The following is an 8,407-nucleotide window of genomic DNA, read 5'->3' on the forward strand; positions in this document are numbered from 1 at the left end:
AGGCTACTGATTCAAATGTTAATCTCCTTCAGACATACCCTCACAGACTCACCCAGAATAGTGTTTGGCCAAATGTTTGCCACCCCTTGGCCCAGTCAAGTTGACACAAAACCAGCCATCACTATTTGGGATGTGAGGGGACTCTGAATGTTCCAATGACCCTCCTGGGGTCGAGAGCAGGCTGGTTTCTTCCAGGAGGGGTGGGGCTGCCCAACATGGAGGCCTGTCTGTGGGAGATGATGGGGTCAGGCCAGGCCCTGTGGGCTCTGCGAGCAGCCAGGCCCAGGGACAGTGTAAACAGCAGAGCAGAGCAGACTTGGGCCTGGAGTCCCCCTGCTGTGTGCTGCTCCACTCCCATCACCAGCTACCTGCGAGACCTTGGGGCAGAACCTCACCTGGAAAAGCCGTGGTTTCCCTCCTCTGTAAAAGCCCCTCCGTGCAGTGTGGCAGGCTAGCATTACGAGTTACTGCAGTGGCAGGAAATCCCCATTCAGTGATGCTGCCCAGCTGTATCCTCACTTCAGCTGAATCGGTGCCTGGCAATGGCAGATCCCAGGACAGTGGTGGAGTAGGTGGGTCCTGAGCCCTCAGGGGTGGTCCTTCCAGGCCTGGGGGTATCACAGTATGGAGGCTGCAGAGTCGGGGATGTTCAGGGTGACTGTTCACAGGACCTCATTTTTCCCATGAGTGACACTCAAGTGACATCACATACCCCTTTATAATTTATCACATTTAAGTCTCATGACCACTCTGTATAGTAACTGGGCAGACAGGGATAGCCTAGTGGAGGAAACTGAGGCTCAGAGAGAGAGCATGATTGCAGTAGTTTGTGGTTGGTATGTGGCAAAACTGTGGTAAAAGCTCTTGTCTTCTAACACACTGGCCCCTTCACAGCTTGGTCTCTCTGTTAGGACCCCACAGGCGACAGTGGTCCCAGCTACAAGGCTTTGGGGCCCACCCCACCCTTCCCTACTCCTCCTCTGCACAGATGCCTGCCCTAGCCTGGGGGATCTAGAGGCAACTGCCACAGTCCACTCACTCAGTGACCATCCCTGCATCCTGGCAACTCTGGGAATGTTGCCCATTGGCAACAGCTTCAAGTCTTCCCCCTCATCCATGTGACGGGCTTGAAGCAGGTGTCAGCAGTGCTGGGTGGGGCCTTGGGTCTGCTGGTGCAGCATGACCCCACCTGCAGATTTGGGAGGGAAAGGTCGGGTGCTGAGCACTGGGCAGGTGGCGAGGGCTGTGCACAGGGGGGCAGCCACCTCCTGGAACCCCCTGCAGGAGACAGGCCACGTTCCTGTCATGGAGCTTGTTCAGAGCCAGCAGGAGATGAGGAGCAGATCTGGGAGACCAGGAGAAGGCCAGGCAGAACAGAGGAGCCTCCCACCAGGAGGGGGAGGGGAGGAGGGGCAGCTCCCCAAATCCAGATGATGTAGCTGAGGCTGCCTCTGGGGGCTAGTCTAGAAGGCCTCACAGAACCAGTCAGTGATGATCTTCTGGGTCTCTCATCCTGGAGCAATAATAAATTAGAGGCCTCTAATATCTGAATGTGCAGAATGCATTAAAATGACAAATGGCCTCTCCTGGTCTTGGGAATTTATGGGCAGATGGAGGAGGTAGGCGAGGCTGTCTCAGCAGTAGCCAAGCTCCAGGCAAGGAAAACACCAGGGAGGGATGAACTTGGGGACGTTGAGGCACAGGCAAGGCGTAGGCGGGCTGGCTCTGCAGGAGGATGGGCCTTGGTTTTGGAGAGGGCTGCTCTACCAGCAGCGGGACATCACTGTCTGAAGAGCGTGGTTGGGGCTCTGCCTCCCACATTTGTTCTTAACCTTGAATGAGCCACAGCCCTGTTGGCACCCTGGTGTTTCAGTCTGACACAGCTTCCTTCAGAGGGTGGCCACAGGCAGCCTGATCTCTGAACATCCTTCATGTCAGAACTCTCAGGAACACAAGGACCCCTTCTCCCCTAACGCCCTCCTCAGCCGCCAGCAGTGCTCACTGCTGTCTACACGCTGCTTGTGCGGCCGCGTGTCTCGTCTGTAAAGCATCTGGAGCTCCTGGACCTGCAGGAGCAGCCTCTCACCAGCCCGTGCACACCGTGTTTCCACAGGTGTGGGTGCCCTCATCCGGCAGTGATTAGCCTTTGCTCATCCTTACTCTGCAGACATCATGTGCTGAGGGACCCATTGACAGGGATGCAGAAGAGGCCTCGGAGCTGGGGCTGGGGGAGGTGAAGGACCACACGGCCTGGCAGTCCCGGGCAGGGTGCTGAGGCTCCCCAGTGAGCGTCTGCGAGGGGAGCGGGCAGGAGGGCTGTGGCCGGGCGGAGTCCTTTGGCCCCTGCAGTCCCTTCTTCTTGCCCACCCCCTTAGTGCTTCACAGCCACTTTCAGGGGATCCTGGATGCCTGGGGGCTTCTGTTCTTCCAGGGCCCAGATTTCTGGGTCACATCCCTCACTGTTTCTTCTCTCCCTGCTTTCTCCCCACAGTAATGTGCACTTCATCTGTGTCCCATGCCAGCAGGACACCGCTCTCAGCCTGCTGTCCTATGGTGGGAAGAATGAACGTGGCAAATCACAAGGCAAGTTCAGTAGGCAGATGGTGGCTTCTGGGTCATCTGGCCCCGAGAGGAGCAGACACTTGGAAGGGAAGATATGAAACCAAAATCCGAATTCTACTGAGGAAGTTCAGGCACTGTGGAGGCTGGCAAATGATGTATTTCAGGAAGAAAATCTTCCCCGGCTCCGTCTACCCACAGCACAGTTTTGCCCACCCCGACTAACAAGGGGCGAGCCCGGCAGCCGGTGCCAGTAGCCGGGGCCTTGCAGAGCCGCCTGTGCCTGCGCCGGGCAGTGCTAAGCTTCCTGTCAGCTTCTTCCTCCTTCTGACTGGGGCTCCTGCCTGCTTAAAAGGCTTCTGTATCTGCAGAGCTAAAGGCTCATGATGCATCAGACTAATGAGGTTTTTAGACCGTCTAACAAGAGGCCTTGGAAATCTGAAAACGATGCCGCTGTCGTCATTCAGAGCACCCTTACCCTTGAGGTCCTGGCTGAGTCCTCCTCCGCAGTGTCTGCCGCTCAGTCCCGGGCTCCATCAGACACAGCGTCTCTCCCGCCAGCCCCCACTTCCAGCCCCAGCAGTCCCTCTCCTTGCTCAGTGTCATCCTGTTCCTGGGTGGGAAGTGGTCTTTTCTCAGGCTTGATGACAGCCCAAATATTATATGTCCCTTGGGTGGACTAGCCCTCAGCTGGCCTTTGTCAGTCGTCCAGAACCTTCTGCTGAAAGTTGTCTCCTGCTGGGCTGGTCAGCCCTGGGGTTAGGAGAGGCCTAGAGAGATGAATGAGGCGGCCAGGACAAAGAAGAGAGAAGACTTTTTTTGTAGTGAATGAAACAGGCTTATTCATTTATTTGATAACTACTGATGACACGCCTACCATGAGCAAAGCAGCGTGGTGGTGCTGGGGAGATGGTGCACAGCAGGCGAGCGCACGCTGGCTTTGGAGAGCCCCATGACGTATCTTTCCTTTATAAATGTTCACGTGTGAATTAGAGTAGTGCCTTGAGTGATGCTGAAGGCATCTGGGGACCCCGGCCCTTGTGTCGCGGCTGCCTGTCCAGGCTGGCAATGAGGCTCTGTGCAGCTCAGGACAACATCACACTCTTCTGGCAGATCCCTGGAAGGAAACAAGACAGGGCGTGCATGAAAGGACACAAGGGAATTACAGGCTGTGCAGTCAGTGAGGGCCTCTTAAACAATTTTCAAGGACATCTTCTCTACTCCAGGAAGCATTGCAACCATCATCTTAGACAGAAAAAGCAATTCTGGTTGACTGTAAAAATCCTCCACTGCCCAGAGTATGGTGCAGTCAGTGAGGGCCTCTTAAACAATTTTCAAGGACATCTTCTCTACTCCAGGAAGCATGGCAACCATCATCTTAGACAGAAAAAGCAATTCTGGTTGACTGTAAAAATCCTCCACTGCCCAGAGTATAATCTGTCCACTTCCCGCACCACCTGCTCTGGCGTCAGACCCCACAAAGCCCCGAGTCTGTTCGGAGCATACAACCCAGAATCAAAGGTAAAACTTTTTATTTGTTGGCAACATGGACCATAGGTATGAATATCCATTTACTTTAGGATTATAGTGTTTTCTTTCAGGTGCCCCTTGAGTGATTTAACATCAGTGCAGAAATCCACCTGTCAGGCAGACAGTGGAGGAAAACAACCATCTTTGTCTTGGGAAATGAGCTCTTTCTCCTGTCTCATGTTCTGACTCTACTCGGAATGTGAAACAGGGATTAAACCCTCCTGCAAAGAGGTGGGATGCTTCTATTGAAAAATCACTGCATTTTTTATGTTTGCTTCTGCATTTTGTAACAACTCCCCGGTAGCTGGCCTCTTCTCCGCCCCTAACGCTGCGTGTGGCTTCTCTCTCCTCCGCTCCCTCAGACATGACCGCGTGGCTGCCTCCATCCCTGAGAAGCCTGCGGCGGAGAGAAGGCTTGACATCAGATGTTTATCATCTCAGGATGTCTTCCCTCAGACGGCTGGCTCTCTTCCCCCAGACTTCTTTATCTTATTTTGCTAAACAAGATGAGTTTCTGTCATGGCTGAAAGAATTGGCTTGTTTTTTATATGTATCAAGGCCCTGGTTAAGACTGGACAGTGCAGTGCATGTATTTTTCTCTCTCTTCTGTTTATTCTAGTGTGAAATTGTTTTCCAGGTAGTGATTAATCCTACCATGGCTTCCTGCCCTTGCTGGGTAATTTGTTGTATTTAGGAAGAATGTGCTAACAGCTCAGGGCTGCCATCAGAGGTGCCCTTACAGTTCTGTCAAACATCGGTTCCCCCATTGTTTTTTGTCACTCAGCCAAGCCTACAGCCCTGTACCCATTTTCCACATCTGGTTTTTCGGGGGCCGATTGATGTCTGGTCTTGGAAGGAAAATGTGCGAGGAGGCTGCTGGCTATGTCCGGAGGGTCTGCCCAGCAGCAGCGTGAGAGGGCTTTTGGCGGTCGTGGGAAATTGAGGTTCCAGATGCAGGGTGGTCTGCTGTTCCACCGTCAGTCTGCTCTGAAAAGAACAGAGTGGCTCTCCATTGACAGAAGATGCCATCTGTGGGCTGTAGGCTCTAAGACCTCAGATTCTGACCCCGGGCTGTAGAGGAGGGTGCTGGGAACAAGGGGCTTCCTTGTAGTGCAGCAGGCATCCCTCACACCCCACAGGCTGACCCTGGAATGATTCCCGAGGGACTGTGGGAATGGTGACCCTAGCGGAAGCAAGAAAAGTGAGACATGGCGGCTCCCTGATGACGACTGGTCAGAGTGGGGAGGCACAGGGCAGCGGTCGGTCTCGGCCTCAGCACCGGTGCACTCGGGGCTGGGCCATCTTTGCTGTGGCTGTGGTGTGCACCGTAGGGGACTTGGCAGCATCCCTGCCTGCACCTACCAGATCCCTAGATGCCAGTAGCACCTGCACCCTCCTTAAATTGTGGCCACCAAAAGTGTCTACAGACATTACCTAAAGATCCCCTGGCAAGGGGCTGAACACCCCTCCCCCGTGAAGCAGCTCCATAAGGAAATGAAGAGGAGTCACGAGCGCCACCCCTGGAAGGTCCTCTCATGGCTGCACTGTGGCTTCATGGTGCGGAGGAGCCAATGTGGGATCCTGAAGTCAGAGACCGGGACCAGAATCCCGGCTCAGTGATTAGCTCTGTGACCTCGGAAAAAACCATGAACCGAGTCACAGTTTTCCAGAGAGTGCAATCACTCCAGAAAAGCCGAGGAGCTATGCAAGGGCGGGACAATCAAGAAAAGTAGCACTCTCAGCTCAACACCCTCTCATAGACTCCAATGGAAGGTTCCAGAGGGCGCGTCCCTCCCTCAGTGCTGCATGTGGGAGCTCCTGCTGCTATGACATGCTCCACGTGCTGAGTTTGGTAGCACACTTGTCCCTTCTGCCATTGAGGCTGGTGCTCCGGCTGGTGCCTGCCTTCTGACTCTGGCTTCTCTGTGGATTGCCTCTACCGGAGCTGCCAGTCCTGTCTCCTCCCCACGACATGGAGAGCTGTGTCCTGTGCAGAGCTGTCCGGCCGTCTGGGATGTTTCTCTCAGCTTCCTTCCAGGTTCTCCTGTCCTTGCTGCGCATCCCCAACAGCCTCTTTGCAGCAGCGTGAGCAGCCTCTGCCCTGTGGCTGAGCTTCTGCGAAGTATGTGCTCAGCCTCAGCACAGATGTCCTCTGTTCTGCTGATGCTGTCCTCTGAACCAGCCTTCAACGCAGGAATGCAAACACTGAGGTGAAGCCATCGTCCACTGGGGTGCATGGCTAAGGAGGGGCAGAGCCTTGATGGGAACCAGGTCTGACCGGGGCCAAGGCTCTCACCAAGTTCTCTGCACCAGCTCCCACTTTGGTGGTGGCCTCTTTCCATGCCCACCACATGAACGCCACCCCATCCAGGAGGTCGCCTGTGCAGACCCACTGCCTCTATGCAGGGCTGGCAGCTGAGGCAGAGCCTGAGTCTGGTCAGAGGGCACGTCTACCTCTCCCCCTCCCCAGGCCCCTGGGAGAAGGCCTGGACTGATGACTCCTGCCCGGTCTCTTCCTTGAGTCTCAGGCACACGTCTGGGTTGAAGTCTGTGGGACAGCAGGTTTCTGAAGTTCCAAGTGCTGTTGGTGGCAACATCAAGGGCTTTGCGATGAGGCAGGAGCCAATGAATCTGAGGCTGGGTGGAAAGTTCTCCCACCTCAAGTCAACAAAAGGGGATGGTGCCCCGTCTGGCCAGACCCCAGGCCAGCCTGTGGGGTTTGAGGTGGTTCCACACCCGCAGTGGGTTTCCTGCGGGCACTGCAGCTCTTGGTGGTTTGGGGAAAATTCTAAGAAATGAGGGCCAAGGCTTCTTCCAACAGACTTTCAAGTGGAGGAGGGGTGTAGATAATTGTAATGAGGGTCCACATGTAAGTGCACCTCACATGCCAGGATTCTTAAACGTTCCTTAAGTCTGACATCACTGAATCTTCAGGACAGCCCATTTTACAGATGCCACAGGGAGGTAAAGTGACTTGCCCAAGGTCACACATCCTGAAATCTCACCCTGTTAATCACCAAACTCTATTTCTTCTCGAGGAGTGGGATCATCCCTGGCACCATAAACTGCTTCTTGAGAAAGATGTGTGTTCTGTGTGAAAAAACAAAAACAAAAACAAAAAACACATTTATCATCCAGAAGTCATGTAGATTTGATTCACTGTAGATTTATTTTGTCATCAGATGTGTCTTCCTAATGGAATTGTGCCTGCATCAATGTTAAAATGAGTTTGCATTTCTTGAGCACTCAGTGACAATGCTGTGTGTGTGTCTGTGTGTCTATGTGTGTGTTTCCGTCAGAGCAGGCTGAGGTGGGGCTGATAAGAGGAGCTGGTCCAGAAAGGAGCAGGAGCAGCAGAGCAGGCGTCACAGGCCAGTGCGGCTGAGCCTCAAACTGGCTCCTGCCAGGGACTGGCCACCCTCAGCCCTCACCTCTGTGGAGAAGGTGTGGAGTGCCCTGGACGTGAGTGAAGCCTGAGCCATTTTCATTAAATTCTGCTGCACGGTGTGTCTTCTTTTCTTAGTTTGCTCTACTTTTAAAGCACCAGACAGTATGAGCTTGCATATGTGTGTGTATGCATGTGTGTGTCTGGGTGGTTCGCTGTGTGTATAGTGTAATGTGTGTGCACTGTGTCTGTATATGTGGTGTGCTGTGTGTGGTGTATGTAAATTTGAGTAGAATGTGTGCTCTGTAGTGTGTGGTGTGGTGTCTGTGTGGTGTATGTGTGTGTGGTGTGTGTGGAGTGTGGTGTGTGTGTTGTGTCTGTGTGTGGTGTGTATGTGTGAGATGTGTGGAGTATGAGCTTGCATATGTGTGTGTATGCATGTGTGTGTCTGGGTGGTTCGCTGTGTGTATAGCGTAATGTGTGTGCACTGTGTGTGTATATGTGGTGTGCTGTGTGTGGTGTATGTAAATTTGAGTAGCATGTGTGCTCTGTAGTGTGTGGTGTGGTGTCTGTGTGGTGTATGTGTGTGTGGTGTGTGTGGAGTGTGGTGTGTGTGTGATATGTGTGATGTGTATGGTGTCTGTGTGTGGGGGGTGTGTGTGTAAGGTGTGTGTGGTGTGTGTTTGGTGTGTGGTGTGTGTGTGTGTGCGTGTGTGTGTTGTGTGTGTGAGTGTGTGTGTGTGTTGTGTGTGTGAGTGTGTGTGTGTTGTGTGCGGTGTGTGTGTGGAGTGTGTGTGTGTGTGTTGTGTGGGGTATGTGTGTGTTGCTGTGTGGGGTGTGTGGGGTGTGTGTGTGTGGAATGTGTGTGTGTGTTGTGTGGGGTGTGTGTGGGGGTGTGTGGTGTGTGTGTGTGTGTGCTGTGTGGGGTGTGTG

Source organism: Galeopterus variegatus, unplaced genomic scaffold (genome assembly GCF_000696425.1).
Source record: "Galeopterus variegatus unplaced genomic scaffold, G_variegatus-3.0.2 Scaffold6514, whole genome shotgun sequence".
NCBI lineage: Eukaryota > Metazoa > Chordata > Mammalia > Dermoptera > Cynocephalidae > Galeopterus > Galeopterus variegatus.